Genomic DNA, 23,116 nt, shown 5'->3' on the forward strand with positions numbered 1-23,116 from the left:
GGGGCTAGTAGAGGGGCCCGCGCTGGCTGTCACTCATAAGTCGCTGTTGACGTCGCCGTCGCCGTCGCCGTCGCAGCTTACGCTAATGCAGCTCAAGTGTTAGAAACATAGAAGAAATAACTCATTTACCCCCCCGATGACGCCGCCGCGCCCCTCGCCCCTCGCCCGCATTGCTGGGTAAATGTGCAGCAATGCGCTAAAGAAATCAACAAGCCACTCAAGAGGCCGCCTCCCCTCGCCTCTCTTTGCCTGCCCCACGTGCAACACTCGTGTCACTGAGACGCTGTGTGACAATGACAAGGAGGCCTACAAAGATTTCAGACGACGACGACGACGACGACAACATGTGGCAGAGGCGCTGGTGGGGGCGCGGACAGCACAGGGGAGCAGCGGGGGGATCGGAGCTGGTGGCAGAGGCTGGAACAGGGCTAGAGACCCGGAGCAGAGGCTGAGATCTGGAAGGGGGGGGGGGGGGGGGGTTCAAAAGCAGACTCTGGGACAGACAGAGGTTGAGGCTGAGACTGGCACAGAGGCGCAGGCAGGAGCTGAACTTAAGCGGGGTTCAGAGGCAGAGGCGGAGCCTGAGGAGGGGGCAAAGGCATGCTCCGGGATAGAGGCTGTTGCCGAGGCTATGCCTGAGGAGGAGGCAGCGACTGAAGCTGACTCTGACACAGGGGCTGAGGCAGTGACTGCCACAATGGGAGGGGGGGAGGGGGGGCAGGTGCAGAGGCAGCTATTGAGGTTGGGACTGAGGCTGGGGCTCCTCTCGTAATTACGTTTACTTGTTGTCAGCCGCTGTTGTAGCCTGTTGTTGTTGCCTGTTGTGTAGGTGTAATACCTTTAATAAGCAGGATGACGTTGCATTTGGCGACGATGACAACAACTGCAGTTTACCTGGTATAGAAGAGGTGTGGAGGGGGGGGGGGAAGGGTTGTGGCCTTTGTGTCGCGGTGGCTGCTGCACTCGCAGCTCCGCGCTTCCCAACTTTGGCCTGCGGCAACTGCAGTCATGAGCTTCATAATGAACCTCATTCTTAGCAGCCGCATTTTGAGGTTAGTTTTCTTTGCAGGCAAACAAACAACAACAACAACAATAGACGAGTTGCATTGTCTTCAGGAAATTTGCAACATTTGATGGACTATCCCGTGACTTTTTCAGCGCACCGTAAGCCTAAATATCAGCTGTATATGCATTTTTATTTAACATTTACACACTTTTACTTTTGCGCCAGCTGAATTTCTGGCTGCCATATTCATGCGTGCAGCATGCCTTCTACGAATTGCGATAGTAAAAGGAAATATCCAAATGAACTTTTGGAAATAGTTGATTTTTGGGCCAAGTGCAGCAAACAGCTGATTTTTTCAGTGGGTTTGGCATGCTAAGGTTTTTAGCTGGGCCCAACTTTTGCATATTTATACCCTGTACGCATGGCTGCGAAAAAAAAAGAAGAAGAGATTATGTTAAATGTGTTTAAGCAGCAAAAGCCGAGCCTTGCGTATTTACAGGGTATTCGGGGTATATACATTGACATCATATTTATCTGTAAATATATGTCAGGGGCTATTGTTGGTATGAAGATATATAAATAAAGAAAGAAAGAGGCAGAGAGAGAGGGAGAAAGAGAGAGAGAGGGAGAAAGAGAGAGAGAGAGAGAGAGAGAGAGATAGAGAGAGAACCAATAAAAGGAGAGAAGAAGAGTAAAAGTGGCTGAGACCGAGTGTTAGAGGAGAGAGAAAGATAGAGCTTATCTCTCCTTCTTTTTTCTTTCTCCATCAGCAGATGGTCAAGCAACGCTTTGGCACAGGGTATCTGCTGGTCGACTACAGCGCCCCACATTTGGCTCGCTTGGGCAATGGCAACGTGCTTTGCATGTGCGGCCCGCAACTGAAATCAAAACCAGCGCCCACTTTGTGCGCCAAACACGTCGCGGCAAAAATAAAAATGAAATGAAAATAAATAAAAATAAGAAGTAGAAAAAAAGAAAACAAAAAAAAAAAAAACAATCGCCAAACGCGGCTTCAGTCGTTGTCCGAGTTCGAGTCGAGAGTCTGGCTTGAAGTGTGGCTTCTTTATGGCCTTTGGAGTGGACATTAATTTATGCAGCTTCTATGCTCGCCCCAACCCCCGGCTCTCCTTCCCCCCCCCCCCCTCGCCTTCACTCAAAGCCCGCTCAAGCCAAATGCCTCAAATTATAGCCCAATTTCCATGCTGGACGCCTTTTGCATACGCTTTAAGTCTTCTTCTTATGTCTTCTTTTTATAGCTCAAGCAATTTGGTAGGCCTCAAATGTATTTTTTTTTTTTTTTTGCCAATTTGATTGATTCCAGTGGATTTTCATATCGTTTTTTTGTGTTAGTTGTTTATTTTTTTTTTTTTTTACTTCTTCATTTTTGATTTTTCGTATGCGATTAGTTGTGATGAGGTAATATCGGGTAAGGCTAAGCGATAAGCTGGAACGAATTTTTGCTCAATTAGAACGCGAGCCGGGCCACATTTCTGGACTCTGGCAGCACTGGCGAGGGGCATGGTTGGCAGAGGGGTAGGGGCGGTGGGTTTTGTGGCAACATTTACTGGAGTGCGTGCGCTGTGGCGTCCGCATTTCTAGATAAGTTAATCGCCGGCTGCGTTCGCTACGTCAATATTTAATTTATTGATACGGGCCGCGTTTACACTGTCCCCAACGCATTATTGACCTCATAAGTGGCCCTGGGTCAGAGACACGAACGGACAGAGGCTGTCGGGCAAATCTGTCTGTCTGTCAGCATCCAGTAACAATCAGTATGATCGATTGCGGGATGCGGTATGATGTTTGTTCGTGTGTGTAAATCATTATGCAAAGGCCAAAAGTTGTTTTGCTTTCTGTAATAATTTGCTTGTTATTGTATTCTGTACAATTTTTGTTGTTTTCTTTCTTTCTTTCGTTCTTTGTGCAAATGCAATGAAATACGTTAATTTATGTACTTAAAGCTTACTTACATTTTGAGATGTTTTCTTGTTACGAGCTTATAATAAGGTTTCTTCTGTTAAATGACAGTCCATTAACATAGTTTCAGTATGTTAAGAGCAGCTGTAGAGGTTGCCTCTGTTATGTTAAGTTATGCTGTTTTAGTCTGGCATTATCAGAATACAAACAATGTATTGAGATCAGCTCAATGTTAATCTGTTCCTCAATTCGAATTAACTTATGTTCAAATATGAACATATTATGACATGGTATGCCTGTTAACATGTCTTTAATTAACATTAACATTCGGCAAGTTACATAAATAGCTTATGCTAAGTGCATTTACATACGTGTGCTTAGTTTAAATACGTGTTAGTCTGGCAATATCAGAAGACAAACCTCTTAAGAAGAAGAGCTGAATGTTATCAGTTCCTAAAACATATTGTCAGTGTTGAAAGACACACATATTATGTTATGTCAAGTCTGTTAACATGTCTATAATTAACATTAACATTATGAAAATTACATAAATAGTTTCTGCTCTGTACATTAACAGATGTGTGTGCTGTTATGTTATGTTATGAGCATTGTTATGTTATGTACATTGCAACTATCAGAACTGAACAATTTGTGTTATCAATAAATGCAGACGCACACAATTTATACTCAGTTTGTTGCGACGAAATTTGAGTTCAACAAAATATGTTATTTGCAAATGTTAGCATTTGCTTTTGATTCTGTTCTCATGTTAATCAGACACTTTATGTTATTGCTAACATAATATTATGCGACGCTATGTTATGTCTTATTCACTTGTCACTGTTTGTGAATGTTAACAGCCTGTGCATAAAATTGCGAGAGTGTAATTTCAGCTGCAAAGAATGTTTGATATATTGAATTTCCCAGACTAGAAACTGTTTGATTAACAATCAAAACTATCTATATTACACTATATATTGTGTATTGGATTGTATGGCTGTGTATATAGTTTTGAGTACATTGACATGTTAGCAAAAGTTCAGTCAACTTTTGGTTTATTCTGGCCTGCACTGGGCAGAGATCGTATTTCGAAATTTACACACACACACACACTCGTTGTGCGAGTGTAGAATTCATATGCATGCACATATGCTCGGATGTCCCCAGCAGCAGTCACCACAATTCGCAGCCATGTTGTGCAGTGTTGCCGCCTCTTGGCGAATGCCCATGAGGAAGTTAAGCACACAAAATAATAATAATAAAAAAACAAAAACACAACAACAACAAAAACCGTCAACGAAAATAAATATAAACATAAAAATAACTTTGCTGAGGCTATTAAACAATAACTCAGCTATGCGTACTTGCTGACCAGGCGTGTGCGTGTGTGTGTGTGTGTGTGTGCATGTGTGTGTGTGTGTGTGTGTGTGTGTGTGTGTGCGTATGTGTGTGTGTGTGTGTGCACACTCACCAGCCAGGTAATTAAGTTTAAAGTTGAGACAAAACATAAAAAGCAAGTGAACTTTGAAGCAGCGTCGCAGTCAACGCCTTCAGCGCTGACAGCCAGTCACCAGTCCCCAGTCACAAGTCACAGTCACAAGTCACAGTTACTGTTAACAGGCAACAGTGAACAGTCGCCAGACTGACCTAGAACGATGCCGCTGACTTGCCGGCGTCGCCGTCGTCTGTGCGTGCCTAATGAGTTGCTGTAATGCTAAACCGAACAGAAATTGCATACAAATAAAAATAAATACACACACACACACACACGCACACACACACACACACACACACACACACACACACAGCACGGCTGTAACATATAACACAGGCCCCCAGCAAAAAACAAAAAAAAAACCCGCCACCCACAAACAGAAACATAAACAGCAACAGCCGCAGATATTTATTTGTCAGTTACTTAAATGCAAGCAGTACAGTGAACGCTGTCTAAACGAACTGAGTGAAGCAAGAGATAACCATCAAGAGTGCTGCAGTCGGGCACTCCCTGCTGGCCGATACCCTGTACCTAGCGACAAGCTATACTTATTATAAGAATTTGCAGTCTCTATTAACGCAAGAGCTTAGATTTCGATCTTCCTGAAAAGTTCAGTACTCTAATATGGCATAGAAAGCTGTGTGCATACCCAAGCACAAGGCTTTGCCTTGAGAATCAAGTGTTGACTGTAGCTGTTCAAAAAGTGAAATGAATGAAAAATAAATTGATTTTCATGCTTTCTTAACTAACGCTCTTTTGGGCCAATTTTGTCGTTAGAAAATAGGTCGCCTTGGCGCTTGCAGCGAGGTTGCACTGTACTTGCGCGTCTATCTATCTGTCTGGCTGACTGGTTGCATATGTGTGTGTGCGCTGTGTGTGTATGTACATGTGTGTGTGTGTGTACGTGTGTGTGTGTGTGTGAATTGGTAGCTTTGCACGGGCCTAAAACAAATTGCACGCAATTAAACACGCTCCACGCGGCGACGCGCCGCCGTCGTCGCAGTCAACGTCGACGTTGGCGTCGCCATCTAAGCCGGCATTTTGGCGAACGACTGCCATTTACGATATGCATCGCTATCCGCCGGCAAGTGGTTACAGCCGTTGACTAACTGCGACACTGTCCAACAAAGTTAAGCTCTGGCAAGACCCAAAGAACTAAAGTCGAGACGAAATGCTAAAGAATAATCCTGAGCCGTGGTATCTACACACATTTATATGTCACATTTATGCACTGAAAATTGTATTAAGATCGGACTTTAAGCTCCGAAGTAACGTAGCATGCAGACTAACTGCGACACTGTCCAACAAAGTTAAGCTCTCGCAAGACCCGAAGAACTAAAGTCAACAAATGGGGGTGCAACACTTTTGAATACCTATTTTCCTTCCCTAAATGCGAGAGAAGAGCCCTGACCCATGGTATCTACACACATTTATATGTCAAACTTATGCACAGAAAATTTCACCAAGATCGGACTCTCAGCTCCGATCCTACGATCCTATAGAGAAAAAACAAATACAAAGTTTGTACGAAAATGCTTTTCCCTAGCAGAAAATACTTTGATATTTACGCAAAAAATGTGTGGCATGTTGCATGGTGTAATTACCGCAGACGTTGAACCCGCCGGCGCCAGCTGCAGCCAAAATGTTAGCCGTTTTACAGCTATATAATTTAGCTGTTAACATCTTGATGGCCGAAATGCGGCTGGGTTTGATTAATGGATGCCCGAAAAATATGCATATATATATATATATATATGTCCATAAAGCTGCAGCGCTTGCAGCTTAAGCGAACCTTTTGATCATAATGATGATCAGCTGCAGCAGTGAGTGATCGCTGATCAGTGATCGGTGATCAGTGATCGGTGATCGGTGATCAGTGTTTGAACAGCTGGCTGTCGGCCAGGTTGAAGTCAAAAGTCGAGATGGATTCATAGCCGCAACTAATTGCAAATAAATACAAGCTGCATGCGGCTAGCGCCAGAGGCGGGCATCATGATTTATGCATTGCATTTGCAACAACAACAACAACTGCAACAACAACAACAACAACAGCCACAATGATATCATATCGCGCATACTCCATGACATCATCGATTTGCGCTGCCTCCGCTGGCAACTGTGTTGCGATTTTCTTTGGTTTTTCGATTTTCGTTTTGATACCCATTGAAAAATGGCAAAAAAAAAAAGGGCAGACTGTCCTTGTGCAAATCTATGTAACGCGCCTCGGGAAATTTGGAAAATAAAAACATTTTTCTAGGCAGAGCTTAGGATAAGTTTCTACTCGTATAGTATATTCTGGTAAATGCTCAATTATTTTATGCGCTATTCACGCTCTGTAAATGTAACTGCGATCGGACTCTAAAGACCGAAGTAAATACAGAGTGCATTTAACATACTGTGTTACAGCTTGAAACTTCTGCATTCGTTTGGATAAGCTTTTTATTGGCTTGGCACGGGATTAAGGGTATTTACTAGTCGGCTGCTTTCGCCTGGAGTTCTCTCGTTTTTATTTTTACTTAACTAATTTGAGCACAGCGCGTGCAACAATCAGTTAGGGAAGCCCCTTTAAAAAACATTTACTCTACGACTCTGAAGAAATGGGACAGCCAGGCAGGCCCTTTGATCACGACCAGTGTTGTAAACAGCTATAATATGCTTACTTTCTAAACACTATCCCATCAAAGGTTGAGCTTTATACGCAGATTATGGCGCCACTTTAGTTGCTTTACAGCTAATTCAACTTAAGTTGAACTTAACTTAAGAAAACACCCATGCAGTGTTGTAAAATGCATAATGTTGATGTGCTTGAATGAACTGTATGAACTGTATTTCTGTGATTATCTCACCAATTTGACATTCCAAATACTTAAAGTTTTGCATAGCGAACTGCTCAGCTAAATTGCGTATAATTTTACAGCACTATTAAATAGAAATGAGAGCAACAAAATAAAACAGTGCTGTTAAGTGTTGTGTTGTGACTATGGCACATGCCAAATGCAAGGCTAAGCGCATAAAGTGATTCTTAGTGTTAACTTTGCTTATTACAAATGCCAAACAGCTGACAGTGTTGGGCAATTGCAGTATTTCATCCACATAGTCCATATATCGCTGCAACAAAGTGCGCTGAAGCGCTGCTAACTGCAGCTAATTTAAAAAATGCGCTAACTAGACCTTCAGCTAAGCAAAAAAAATAAATAATAAATAAAATAGTGCAACAATTTAGTTTTCAAACAAGCATATTTCTTTTTATCTGAATAGTGTACACAAAAGCACAACAACTGCAATGAGTAAATGGCCCACTATATTTATCACTATTCAAAGCGTTCACTCATCAGCTTCAGCTGCGTCAACTGAGTATGTCAACCGAGTTTGTCATTGGCTATGTATTTTGGTTAAACAGTTATCAACTGTTTGATTTGTGAGCGTGACTCAAAATTCTTAACACTTACTGCTACTGCTGACGGTTGACGGTAGACTCTTAAATCATGCAAGATCTCCAGCAAGGTCAGTGCAAGTACCAAGAGTTGCAAAAAAAAAAAATAATGAATCAACTCGATTTAAGTCAAAATATTCAAATTGGCATCAATATGCGATCACATTTTGCACATTTACAACACTGACGAACGAAAATTTGCTCACTATTTGGTAGTGTTGAGAAAAGTTGTGAGCGTGAATATGATTATGGATATGAATATGAATATGAATATGAATATGAATATGAATATGAATATGAATATAAATATGAAAATAAATATGAATATAAATATGAATATGAATATGAATATGAATATGAATATGAATATGAATATGAATATGAATATGAATATGAATATGAATGTGAATGTAAATGTGAATATGAATATGAATATGAATATGAATATGAATATGACTATGAATATGAATATGAATATGAATATGAATATGAATATGAATATGAATATGAATATGAATGTGAATGTGAATGTGAATGTGAATATGAATATGCACATGCATAAAGCCAAACTCGCCCAACAGTACTTTAACAGTCTGGCAGCATGCACGCTGTTAAGTTGGCTGCGCCTGCAAACATTCTTTTAAAAGGGAAGATATTCAAAGGAATCATCCAACTTTAAGCTGTGCATTTGATTTATTGTTATTGCACAGTTCATTTAGCAACATTCACTGACATTCAAATGCCCAATTCGCAGTGTATTTATTATTGTTGCTGTTGCCGCATGATAGCTTTGCAGCTGGTTAAACTGCAGCTGCTGCCGCTGCTGCTGCTGCTGCCGCTGGCTTCTGCCTGCTGCCCAAAAGTGCGGAGTTGCTGTGGTTACAAGGTCGTCTGTCTGGCGTTTGGGGCGGCCGCAAAAGGGTTAAAAGGTCAGATTGCTAATTGCGCCGCAGACGCAACGCCCGGCAGCAGTAACAATATCAGCCAGCAGGTAACTGCTGCTGCTGCTGCTGCTGCTTCTGCCTGTTGGCAACGGGTCTCGGCCCAACTTGCCAAAGTTTGACAAATTAAAAGTGAAGCACGCTCGCCCGCAAAATTGTTTCATGGCAGCCTTTCAACAGCTCTCACATTTAGCTATGCACATATATTTATATATAAATAGATATACGTATATAGTTTCGTCCTGTTGTTGTTGTTGTTGTTGTTGTTGCTCTCTTAGCTGCTCCTGTTGATTGTTGTTGGTCAAATTAAATTTTTGATAATTTACGTGAAGCACGCGCCAGCACAAACTCTGATTCTGACTCTGGCCCCGACTCTGAGCTTTTGTTTAAGATAATTTTTTTTTTTTTTTTTTGGAAGGGGGGGGGGGTACATTTACCACTAATTGAGCTCAGATTTCGCAACGGACTCATCAGAGGTCTCGGAGCTAAGCCAAGCCGTGCGGTTGGGGCCGAGTTGAGCTTGCAACTTGTGGCGCCTTATTAGGCCAGCACAGCACGACGCATACAATATTCATTTGGCAGCTATCAAAATAAGCGTTAATCGAATGACAAACACGCTTGCTTCTGCTGCCTCTCCTAGCCACAAGCCATGATGCATGAATTATTGATGCACTTTGTTGTTTATTGTCCGATCTCTATGAAAATTGCAGGGCAACAAATTGTGTATAAAGCCCAGGACAATGGCTGCAAAACTGCTTTGACAATTGAGGGCTAGTTGTGATAGTTAGCCAAATGGAATTAATGTGGTCGCAAAGCAAATAGTATTCTTTATGCATTTTACATTTTGTGTTTTATACTCTGCTGTTCATTCCTAACACTCTATCGAGAATCAGTCGGTTGTTAGTTGTTACATGAGGCTCGCTTCATATATTTTCAACATACACAAATATATGTCCTGCAGTTATGAGAGCTTACTTTGCACAAATCAAACTTGCTTGGACGCTCAGCTGACTTGGAAGACACAGATATAGAAATATAGATCTCAATCCGTTTATTCTTGATCAAACTCGCGGCTTTAGCTGTTGCATACTGTTTCATTTGTGTGCTGCTTCTTCCTGTTCAGCGCTGCCAACTTGACGCAAAGTGCATAGCAGCTTTTTTTGCTTGATTCTTCTTTTTTTTTATTTTTTTGTTTTGCATTAGATGCTGCTGGCCTGAAGTCATTTCTATAAATATGTATGCAACAACTGAAACATAGGAATGCAACATTTATAGCAATACCACACACACACACACACGCACACACGCGCGCACAACACGTGGCAAATAAGCTGAGCAGCTGCCATAAAAAGGCTGAAACGTAGAGACATTAAAATGCCAAAACGAAACGACTGAGCACCGACAATACGATTATTACAGAGTACAGCAAATGCTTAAAAAAAAAAACTGAAGAAGAAGAGGAAAAATACGCTACATTAAAACTGCGCATAAAACTTAGCAACAATAAAATGCGCAAAAATACCGCGAAAACCCTCAAAAAAAAAAACATATATATGAAAAATATGAAAAGCATAAAGATCATCATAATAATTAAGGCTAAAAACGTGTAAAAAGTTCGTCAGCTTGCGTTCAAGTATCAAATTGCCTAAGCACACACACGCACACACACACACGCACACACACACAGGTGGACATAAATGATCTACTGGACGGAAAATTGCTCGAATGTTGGCATTATTTTAGCTGGAAACTGAGCTCTGAGCCGTAGTTCAGTCGTGTCATGACATCACAACTCTAAATTTAATGCTCTCAGCCAAAAGGTTGCAGCTCAAAGTGCTCAAAGTGCCCGACTGGCAGTTACCCAGCATTCTAATGTGCTTCATTGTGTTGAATTTCACAGGAAATCTAAAATTAAACTCCAAAGTTGCTGTTGCTGCTTGTTTTGTATTTAAGCCATTTTATGAGCAACATAAACATACGTTTAGGCTTAAGTTTTTATGACATATACGGCATATGCATGTGATTGCAGAACGCATGCCGCATGCATGAATTTAGCAGGCAAGAACTCATGTTGTCGTTTTGCAGTGTCAAACTCATGTCCTGCTTCTTCAATTTAATGCTTATCGAAAAAATCATGTTCTAGGCATGCCAAATGCATGAAAACTGAAGGCAACATTTCACATAGTGCTGACTTTTGTGCTTACGCTGCAGCGAAAAAGTAACATAAAGCTGTTAATTACGTGTTTATTGAACGCAAAGCTCTTGACAGGTTATTGCCTAGCTATTTTTTTTATATATCACAATTACAGGGTATACTTTTTTGGCTGCATGCAAATGCAAAACATTTTCATTTCTTTAATCGAATATTTTGCGGCAAATTGTCAGCTAATTGGCCACATTAATTACGCACAATTGCCCAAAGGGGGGGGCCAAGTGGCTAATGCTCAATTACAAATTGGCTGCAGGAGCCGCTCCCCCCAAACCCCGCGCCGCCACCTAGTCGCATCAGAAAACTACTTAATGCAGACAAATGACAAGGCATAACGTTGCCACCTGGCAGCAGCACAGGCAGTGTGGCAGCGCTGTGCGGCACGTAGCGTCTAAGTGCCACAAATTACGCACGCAAATTGGCTTTGTTATGGCAGGCAGGCAGCTTGCCACGCCCACCGACTACCTGGTTGCGTGTTGGCTTCTTTTTTTCTTTTTTTTGTTTGCACTTCATATGCACATCACTCAATAGTTGGCACTTGCCACTTGCCACAGCTGTGTTGCAACGCAACTGGTCAGCCGACGGCAGCCGAAAAATTTGCCCATTAAACGTGGCTTAGTTGATCAAAAAGTGTGCCGGGCGCCAGGCATTGGACCACTTGCTGCAGCTGACAACTTAATATGTGGCACGAACAAAGTGACACCCGCGCTCTCGAGCCGCACACGCGCCACAGTTGCCAAAACCCAACCGCAACCCCAACCCCTCAACTCCAGCTCCAACTCCAACTCCAGCGCCCAACCCCATGATGGTGCCACCAAAACGTGGAGCCACGTCAAAAGTCTGCCGACAACTTAAAGGCGTTAATGGTCGTTTGTTTTATGAGAAATTGCCAAAACGTGAGCGGCATGCCCAAACGCTCTCTCTCTCCCTCTCTATGTGTGTGTGTGTGATATGTTGTGGCAGAGGCCAGTGCTTGCCACAACAGGCCGCCCGATGCCGTCAACGTCGTCAACGTCTCTCTGCGTGGCAAGCTCTACAAAAATCTGATGCTGCTGGCGACGACGACGACGACTTTGTAAAACATCAAAGCGCCCAGGATCAACAGTCGACGGGCGTGATGGCATTTCTTTTTTTGTCCTTTTCTCTACTTTTCCTGTTGTCATTGTTGCTCTGCTAATACCCTGTAGTCATAAAGTGTGCCAAAAGGGTTAACATGGCTGCCTCGACTTACGTTTCGACTTTGTACAACTGTGAAAACAGGCTCCAGTTCGAACCTTGCTTTCAAGTTTTCAAGCTCAAAAAAGCCTGCATTCAAGTTGAAAATATCAAATGGGATTTAAAACGGCGACCGCACGCTTGCTAGTTCGACGCTCAGACAAGCAGGCTGATAGAACAATCAGTTAGTCAGGACAAACTCTTTTTTCAGCTTCGTTTTTTTTGTTGATCCAACTTAGCCAGCTCAAGGTTCGCTTTGTGGTAAATAAATCCTTGAAAAGTCGGGCTTAAAGCAGGGTATTCAAAGAGTTTGCCGCCTTGCTGGGCATTCAAGTGGGCAAAACACTTGCTTAATTCACATCGCAAGTCATAAGCTGATTTCTAGGCTCGGCCCTTTACCGGATTTCGATTCTTATGCCTGCTTGCTAACTTCAACATTCCGAATGATATATACCCCATTTTTGCTGCTCGCTCGGCTTTTGATAACATCCCTTTATATTCCAAATAGTTTGATGATCGTTCTTATAATACTCGAGCTATTGGCGAATGTAGTTTTCTTGAGGCTTCATCGAAATGTTCTGCCTAGGGCAATTTACAGGGTATTGACTAGTCGCGCTGCTTCTCCGTTTGATCCCTGTTTCCTCTGTTAACCAAAAACTGTGGCGACGTGCTCTACGCCCAGACTTCCAGCGGCTGTTGGAGGGTCGCACAACATTTAAATAAGTTGCATATTGTAGCCACTATGTAGATACATCTAAAGCATATATATATATATATATATATATTTGTGTGTGTGTGTAAACATGTAAACAAGACAGATTTATTTAGTGCTCAAAACAATGACATACCCTAACAATGACAACGTCAGCAATTGCGACAGCCTCAGCTTCAGTTTGAACTTTGGCATTGTCGCGTTTCCCATGCAAAACGCTTGAAACCCATTTAAAATCTCTGCCTGATTCGCATGCAGGTGTCACATCTCTAGCTATGTGTGTGTGTGTGTGTGTGTGTGTGTGTGTGTGTGTGTGGGAGCATGCACCACATATTTTTCAATATAAATATATCTACATAATATTCTAGACTAGATAACCTTCCACTCATCGCATCGCATCGCCTCGCGTTGTTTGCCTTTGCTTATTGTAACATGGAATTTAATTTCCTGCCATTGTGTGTGCTCAGCGGGTCGCAGGTGGAAACCGGGCTCCCGTTCAGCTCGGTCCGGTAAGCCGCAGGGTCCAGTAAATGGATCGCAAATTACCTGACAAAGTCATTTGCCAGACAGAGATTAGCTAACGTGAGAAGTTTTCTGTGCGGCACAGGGCACAATAGCATAAAAAAATATGATTTAATAATAAACTGTTGGTCTGTAACCTTTTGTTAATTGTTCTAACTATTAAAACTGTGAGGACGGCATACCAGGCCATAAACAAAGCGAGTCTAGACTTAATCCAGTGGGCACTATACATTGTTTATTGCACAGAACCTGAGCTGTGAACTACAGAATAAGGTTCAAACCTATCTTATATCGTATAACACAAAGAGCTACATTAATTGGGGGCTCTAGAATAAAGCCCTAAGGGTACAGGTCGCCAATTATTGAACAAAGCCAAAAGAGTAAACATCTATTAAGTATTACCTACATTTTTTAATATTTGATCAGGCACAAAGCAAAGAAATCAATTGGGTACTACCTATAGGGTGCTATTTTTTGGTAAAGTTGCTTTAAGTTGCTGTTAATCGACTGGAATAAACACTGCAATAATATAAGACCTTTTGATAGAGTGGCATTCAAAGTATTACATACATTTTGCCAAGATAGTACCTATAGGGTGCTATTCATGAAACAGACCAAAGGATAGTACCTACACATAAAGGTAATCAGAGGGGTAGTACCAGTAAAATGTAAAGAGCGAAGTCCAAAGTGTAATACCCACAGCGTTATAAAATGAGCCCAAATGTTTGGCAGTACCTGTAGGGTGCTCTTGAATAGAGTCTAAAGAATCGTGGCTGTTGGGTTGTACCCAGAGGGTGCTATTTGTAAAGAAAAACCTTCAGAATGTTAGCTCGAGAATACAGCCTTAAGATTCAAGCTTATTGTGTAGTACCCATAGGGTGCCATTTATAAAATGGAGCTCAAAAGGGTTGGCAGTACCTGCAGGGTGTTATCTCTATAATAGAATTTTGAGACTCAAGCTCATTGTGTAGTACCCACAGGGTGCCCTTTATAGAATTCAGCCCAAAGGGTAGCACCCAAAGGTTGCTATCTATAAGGTAAAGCCCAACGAGAAGCACTAAAAGGCTGTCATTTATGGGAAAGAGCTCCTAGAGGCTAATACCCAGAGGGTGCCATAAGTTAATACCGTGCTGTTCCCAATATCATAAACGTGCAGAAGAGGCAAAATATCTTAAATTCTGGCTGCTAAATTTCCTATTAACTGATTATAGATCGTTATTAAAAACCTAATGTTCAATTTAGTTGGCAGGCACACATTGATTTCGCGACTAATTCGCCTTTGATTCGCCATTGCCAGAAGTTAAACTAATAACTGCAATCAGATCAATCAATTTAAATGGCAACAGGGCTAAATGCAATTGAACTCGACTTAAATGGTAATTTATGCCAGATCCGATTAGGCACAAGCTTTGGCTTAAAGCGCTTTGCAGGGCATTCCAGCAAACGGCAGAGCTGCAGGCAAAACGCGAAATGGAACGTGGGTGGGTGTAGGAAATATAAAAAATAATTAAATCAAAGCAATTGAAAAAAATGCACAGTTTAATTAAAGTCAAATTGCAATAGATATGGGCATATAAAAAACACACACACGAACACAAGCGCGCAAATTAAGTTGCAGCATCTTCTTAGGTCTAAATATTTCCTGCTGCGTTGACCTGGCAACAGCTCAGCCCAGCTCGGCTCAGCTCGACTCGGCTCGACGTCCACTTGCAATTCCAGGTCGAGATATAGCCTCACGCCTTCAGTTTTAGATTCAAATTTCAGCTATTTAGTTTATCTATTTGTTTTTATCTCTTTAGTTTTGTTTAGATTTTCTTTGCAGTCATCTTTTTTAGCTATGCGCGGCGGCGGCTGATGAAGATTGACGCGCTGCACTTAAATCGCGTAATCTTTTTACCGAGGCGTCAATTGCTTTGCACTTGCTCCAAAGACCCAAATACTTGCCACTGCACTTGATATGCTTTAAAGCGCAGCCCACCCATTGAAAATGCGCCTAGAATGGGCATATTATTTATGTGCACTGCATGTAACAGGCACAAGGAAGCAACCGCAACCACTTAAAACAACGTATAAGCTCTTGTTCAAATTGATTAGCTGACACTATGCCGCCATGCCCACCTTCCATCTGTCTACCTCAGCCAGCACAATGGCTAGGGACTTCAGTTTTGAAATACATATTCTTTATCATATTTTTAAATTGAAATAACAATTAATTGCTTATCGATATATGTTTTTATTTACATCAAAATAACAATTAATTACTTATCGATATGTGCTCTCTTTTTCATCGAAATAACAACTAATTGCTTATCGATAGCTAGCCTTGTTATCATCTTATCAATATATATTGATTTAAAGACCTGGTTTCCCATTCTATACCTCAGCAACTAAGAAATGTAGAGATTTCAGGTTTTGAATACATATTCTCGTCTATCAAACGCAAAATAACAATTAATTGCTTATCGATATCGATTGATTGTCTATCGATAGCAACATCTTATCGATATATGTTTGAAGCCCTGGTTTCCATTTCTTTTTGTCTTCCACAGGACCTATAAAAGCTAGACTATAGTTTTTTAATACAAACTCTCGCCAATTAACAATTAATTGTTTATCGATAGCTTCCCTTAGTTTCATCTTATCAAGAAATATCGATTATCGAGTAAAGGGTACACCCCTAGAGAAAGACTTGTGTTCAAGAGAATTGAAAGCTGTGCGCTGGTTACTGGGTATCTGCTAGTCGAGCACTTCCACTAGATTACTCTCTCTTCTCTCTCTCTCTCTCTCTCTCTCTTTTTCTCTCTCTCTCTCTCTCTCTCTCTCTCTCTCTCTCTCTCTCTCTGTATCTCTCTCTCTCCCTCTCTCTCTGCCTCTCTATCTTTCTCTGTCTCTCTCTCTCTCTCAAACACACATCAAATACTTGCGGGCCAACGCGTCGTATGCGCAACGTGCCACGTTTAAGGCACAGGAGCAGACACAGCCGCAACAACAACAACAACAGCCCGCAACAACAACAACAACAACAACAAACAAGAACAACAACAACAAACAACTGACAGTTGGTCCGTTCGCCATTTGCCATTTGGCAATTACCTTGACGTTAGTTTTTAATCAAATTTTCACATGTTTTTCCCCCGTTACTTATAATTATGGCCTACAGCAAAAAAGTCGAAAATTTGTGGCAGACTGCCTGCATGTGTATGTGTGTGTGTGTGTGTGTGTGTGTGTAAGTGTGTGTAAGTGTGTGTGTTAATGTTTCAGAGTCAGTCAGTCAGTCGGCGCATAAGTTTTTCCTCGTCTTTATATATATATTTTTTTTTTTGGACTTTTGCAATCGATTTCGCTCGCAATTGTCTGGCGAAAAGCGATTTTCACATTTTGACTACATGCGAATAGATGAAAATAAATTGCCAGCACACACATGTGCCGCACAATTTATGAGTTGACAGAAGGGTGGCGAGGGGAAAAGGGGTGGTGCGGGTGGCTGGTTGGAGCTGGCATTTATGGGCATTGTAGTTTTTTCTAGGCATACCCTGTAAACAGACCCAAACAGGGTATCAACACGTGTACTTCTATAAGCATTCCGTTCATAGATCAACTTTAGCTAATGCTCAACAAATTCTAACCAAAGGAAATACATATATATATTTATGAAGCATTACAAGTTGGGAACTGACCGTGATTCCAGCCCATGTGAACTCAGCGAGTGTCTGAGTTTGAGCCTGCAAATTTGGTATACAGATAATATTACAAAATACATATGAGAAAGTGTTAAAATTTAGTTCCAATTTTAGTTTCCAATTTTTTGAGAATTGAAATTAACCTAAAATTATATTTTATAATTCCTTTTTATTAAAGTTAAGAAGAGTCTTGCATTCCGTTTAATTGAGTTTTTCGTTTTTGCATTCTCGAAATGCAGAAACATCTCTCTTAGTCTATCTTAAAGTTTGCCTAGGTTTGACTTGGTTAGGTTAAGTTAAGTTAGGCTAGATTAAGCTAGCTTAGGTTAGGTGAGGTAAGGTTAGGCTTCGTTCAATTTCTGCTAAAATTTATATATTCTAGATTTCTAGAGTATGCCGAATTTCTAGATTATGAAAATATGGTTTGACCTTCAGTTTGTGTACAGGGCATTCGCCGGTCGAGCAGACTTCCTTGGAGTTTTCCACTTTTGTTTTCTTTAACTTTTTTTTTTATCGAAATTTTACAGTATTTGCAGGAAATGAGCGAAAATCATTGTCTATGTGGGGTCCGGCCTAATTTGCCAGCCAAGTCTCATTGCATTCTTTTATTTATTTTGCTTTTTTTTGGGGGTAGAGTGAAGAGAGGGAGGAGGGCGAGGCTTTACTCTGCGCTGCCCATTTGCGACTTCGGGTTCAATGAACGCGTCGAGACAAGGCTTTCGCTGGAAGGTGGGATATAGTAGGAGGAGGAGGAGGCGAAGGGGAGGCGTGGGCGGTTTAGTTGTAGCATGACAGGCCTTTCAGCCTTGATGACTCTGCACCTGCACTTTGTTATTTGTGTCAGCAACAAGTTAACTCAACCCCCTTCCATCGCTGCGCTGGCCGTCAAGCTGCTGCCGCCACATGGTTGCATTGTTTTTGACAATTGGTTCAAGGACATTATCGCTCATCTCGACACATGTTTGCCGTCCGTCTAATTGTGCAAATAATTTGTGCGCTGAAATGCTCGTTGTTTGTTTAACGCGGCGTATGCGTAATATTCCAATGCAGCGCGCTGCGTGGGCGGCCCATTGGCCGCCGTGCGTGCGTGCCGCGCCGTGCATGCGTGCGTGCGTGCGTGCCGCGCCGGCACAGTTTGACAGGCATTGCTATAGGCATGCGGTTCGTGTGGCTCATCAGCTAAATAACAAGAGAATAAACACAGCGCATTCTGTGCCAATTTGTAAGCCACATGCAACAATTATGCATAAATCATTGCACTATTTGATTTATTCATTAGCTCTCCAACAATCAACAAAGTGACCATGGAGGACGCCTGCTTAATGTCGTACAAGTGAATTTGTTTGGTAAATAGGCCGCATTTCGATTAAATACTGCTTAAAACAAGTTGAAGAGTTGACAGTACTCAAATTTATCGATAGCATCGATAGTTCTTTAGTACATGAACTTTGCAACAAACTGAACATGGAGGACGACTGCCTGAACTAGTGCAGAGAAGTCTATTATTGAAGTACCTCAATCACTTTCACTTTCACCTTGCTTTAAACTGGACTTCACACTACTTGAACAACAATTCGATAGTATTTAAAGTTATCGATAACACATTTCCTCAGCACATAAACTGTTTAAGTGACCATGGAGCACGCTGGCTTAATGTAGGGCAAGGGAATTGTGCTTTAATATAGGCCACACTTCAGTTTCATTGTGCTTATAAGTTGTTTAAGAGAACATTTAAAATTTATCGATAGCATCGATAGTTCTTTAGTACGTGAACTTTGCAACAAACTGACCATGGATAATATTCAAATGTGTCTGAGAATTTTAATAGCCCTGGCTCAAGTTTGTTTCAAATCATCGATAACTTTTTGCGTTTTCTTTAAATCGATTGGAAATCGTGATCGAAGTTTGTTTGTTGAGCAGATTTTGAGCTACAGACGCCAAATTGTTTCACTTTTTCGCCCCTAATGCCAAACAAAATTGTTTTATAGATAATAATATTTTTGGGCTTCTAGCCTCATTTTGTCTAGACCTGACTTAATCGAACCGTCTCTTCTTACTGATCATGAGTATATATGCCTAAAGGGCATGCGAATTATAGGAGTGGACACTTGTGCTGTTAAGCGTTGCCATTTGGGCATAATCAGGCTCCAATTGACACTCACACACACACACACACACACACACACACACACACACACACACACACACACACACACACACACACACACACACACACACACACACACACACACACACACACACACACACACACACACACACACACACACACACACACACACACACACACACACACACACACACACACACACACACACACACACACACACACACACACACACACACACACACACACACACACACACACACACACACACACACACACACACACACACACTCACACAATCACATACAACAACAACAGCAACAAGAAGCAGCAAACTTGGCAAAACACTAAACAAAAAGTTCAAAGACGCGACACGTGACTATGCAGTTTTATAAGCCCCCATCTACGCCGGCCCAATCAAAATGTTATCGATATGGCAGTTACAGCCCCTCCTCCCGCAATAAGTACTGCACGTAGAGTCTCCAATTTTGGGGCCCAGACAATGTCGCAGACGCAGCGCAGACAACGCTAAAAGGCAATGACAACAACAACAATCGAACAACAAAAGCGAAAGGCATGAGAACCAGAGAGAAGGGCTGTCTGCGGCACGCCGAAGATTGAATACACTTGTAGCCTAGGTATAGATATAGATATAGATATAGATATAGATATAGATATAGATATAGATATAGATATAGATATAGATATAGATATAGATATAGATATAGATATAGATATAGATATAGATATAGATATAGATATAGATATAGATATAGATATAGATATAGATTGCAAGACGTTTGCTGCTATGTGTTGCATATTTGATCATAAACTGGAAATACTCTCAGTTAGGGTATACAAATTAACGAACACAAAAGTTTGTTCAACTTTGTTGTTGTTGTTTTTAAGTTGCTTGTTTGTTTGTTGTTGTTGTTGTTGTTTTTGTGTTCGTTTTCGATTTTATTTCGATTTTTGATTGATGAAATTTCAGCAGAATTTCAAGTGCTGCATTTCCGCCCTGTCTATTCTCGGGGCTCTGAGAATTTTCGTGCGTAGCTAATGCATTCACGTTTATGTGACATGAAAATGCAACAACCCCCCATCCCCCACACACACTACCCCCTCCCCTCACCCACACACACACCTTCTATCTCTGCCCGCTACGCATTATCTTGTGCCACCTTATCGGCTTTTGTCAATGAGCTCTGCGTGTGGCAGTGTTGTCGGTTGGTGGGGTGGGGGGGCGGGTGCTTGGCGCAGCTGTTCAATGCACATTTGGCCCACATTTCATAAATTTCTCAGGCAACACGACGCACAGTACACAGATAAAAGATATAGGTGAAGATATATAAATATATACTTAACAGCGCGTTGCTAACTTTTTAACAATTGCCGCAGCGATCTGGCAACGCCAAATGCTTGTTTCAGTTATGAGTGTTAAGTTAGCTGCGGCTCAATTTAAATTTGACTGCAGGATAAATTTGACTAATTAAAGTTTGACTAATTAAAGTTTGCGTAATTTGTTGCTTAATAAAAAAAAGAAAAAACAGAAGTTATTACCAAAATTATACTCGTAAGGTATATAGTCGGGTACTTCCGCCTAGGAAGCACTATTACTTCGTATTATTTATAAAAAGATAATTATAATAAATGATAATAATTAAACATGTTGTCACATGCATTTTTGGGCAGACCCCAACCATTCGTAACATATTTAAATGCTACAGCTTAAAAGCCACTGATTCACTTGGTTTTAAGGCCATCTAAGAAGATATTCGACTGAAAAGGAAATTTATTTAACCAAATAAAAGACATAAAAAAGATACACTCAAGACTTTAAAACCGCATTCCTGCCGGAGTGTTAAAGATATATTATATATTTATATATCTCCCTGTTACTTGGACTTATCACAATTGAAATATGGCAGGGTGGGCTCTGGGTGAAGGAAGATCCACCGCATATGGGCATAGATTGTGGTCTCGAGCACAGAGAGCGAGAGAGAGAGAGAGGGGGAAATCGAAGAGAATTGACACTTGAATTTCAATTGGGCGTATAAAAATAGCCAGCGCCCCCTCCCCCTTCCCTTTGCCGCACGCCCCTGGCCCCAGCTGCAACTTGTTGCACTCATAAATTGATCAAGCAAAGGAAAAATGTTGAAAAACATTTTCAAATATGGGTCACTGGGAAAATAATAATCGATGCGGCAGCGATTGAGATTCTTTGAAGGAAAAACTAACAAAATGCAACAGAAAATTGCAATTAAGGTACACTCAAAAAAAAAGTACCTAAATCTAAAAAAATTACAAAGAAAAAAACTGTTCTCATGTAGAGAAAAAATTAGCCTAAAATATAAATCTGTAAAGAATCTTTGCTAACTGAAGAAAACTTTGTTTTTTAAGAAAACGAAAGTTTGACAAGCTCTGCTGCGCACAGTTTGAGCTTCATATTGGTTGCAGAAGCAGCGTCAAGGTCGCATTTCTTCCTTTCAACAGCAAATATGGCTTTGGCTCGAGAATATTTTAAATCAAAGCTTTAGAACCAGCGACTGCCACTTTAACAGTTCGATTGCACAAAAGTTACTCTGTATGAATAACTTTTCTCGGGCACCGTTTGACAATCATTGCTCTGGGCTTACAGTTTTGGAGTCAGCAGTCCGAGAAACAGTCAGACTCATTTCCGATAGATTTAACTGCACATAGAGTATACAACAGTCGGTTACACTCCACTGCTACGCACTTTATGACTGGTTTAATTGAGGAATCGAACGGCAGGAGAAACAAATGCTTCTTCGATTGGGGCACAAATTGCGTAAATGCTTTTTATAGAAGTTCAAGTCATTGAATTCAGTTCCTCAAGAACAAGAAATGCGGCCAAATGGCGTAAAACACACACACACACACACACACACACACACACACACACACATTGCCCGTTTATAATCAGCAATAAAAATGATTAACCAAAAAAAAGTGAAGTCAACTATTTATTTTATTTATTGCGAATATTTTCAATGCTTCCGATTATATAAAATCTATGCTTAAACCAAATTAATTCATTCCAAGGCAACTTTTAGGCTTATCTCAAATGACTTTTCCACGTCTTCGCCCTTTATGGGAAATCCACTCTTGATTAACTCCGGTATTTAAAGTCCGATCTATGTTAAATTTTTGGGGCTTCATATGGCATAGAAATGTGTGTATATACCAAAGCGCAAGGCCTTAGCTTTAAAAATGAGTTATTCTTTTATGTTTGTGCGCTTTTGTCAAGATTTCAGTTTGGATTAGCTAAAGTGAGAAAGAAAATATATCAAGAAAGTAAATATTACCTCATTTTTTCTTTTATAGCTTAATGAATTTATCTTTATATTATATAAATACTCTTCCCTACATTTTGCCTTCAACAACCTCCTCATAATTTGATTTCAACTGTTTTTTTTGTCACTTAACATTGCAAGTAGCCCCCGCGCACGCAGTTAACAGTCGAGTTTCACAGCGCTGAGCTTTTGCCTGTTAAGCTTAACAGCGCGTGACGCTGTGTTGAGAAGCTCTTGTGCCTGGCAGTGCATGCTAAACTGTGAAAGCTTTGCTTTTAGCATGGAACACAACCCACAAAGAGCTTGAAAGCTTTGACTATTGCGTGCATCAAATTTGATGTGGGGAGCTTTTCAGGCCAACTCATGTATATATATATATATGTATATATATATGACTATAATGTATATAGTATTCCATGCCCAAACAAAATCGCGGTAATAATAGAGCTCTAGTTAAGTCAATAATTGTACTAGTTGGGTTTCAAACCTTTTGTTGACTTTGCATATTAAATATAAATTTACGAAAACAAAATTAAAGACGTATATT

At 41.0% G+C, this 23,116-nt stretch overlaps 1 protein-coding gene across 2 annotated transcripts in view; it reads left to right on the plus strand.

The window, feature by feature from the left end:
- The window catches only part of LOC115768668 (basement membrane-specific heparan sulfate proteoglycan core protein), a 129,265-nt gene that overhangs the window by 19,114 nt on the left and 87,035 nt on the right, over window positions 1–23,116 (plus strand). The window lies entirely within an intron of this gene.

The sequence above is a fragment of the Drosophila novamexicana genome, unplaced genomic scaffold (genome assembly GCF_003285875.2).
Source record: "Drosophila novamexicana strain 15010-1031.04,08,12 unplaced genomic scaffold, DnovRS2.1 tig00001917-arrow-arrow-pilon, whole genome shotgun sequence".
Classification (NCBI taxonomy): domain Eukaryota; kingdom Metazoa; phylum Arthropoda; class Insecta; order Diptera; family Drosophilidae; genus Drosophila; species Drosophila novamexicana.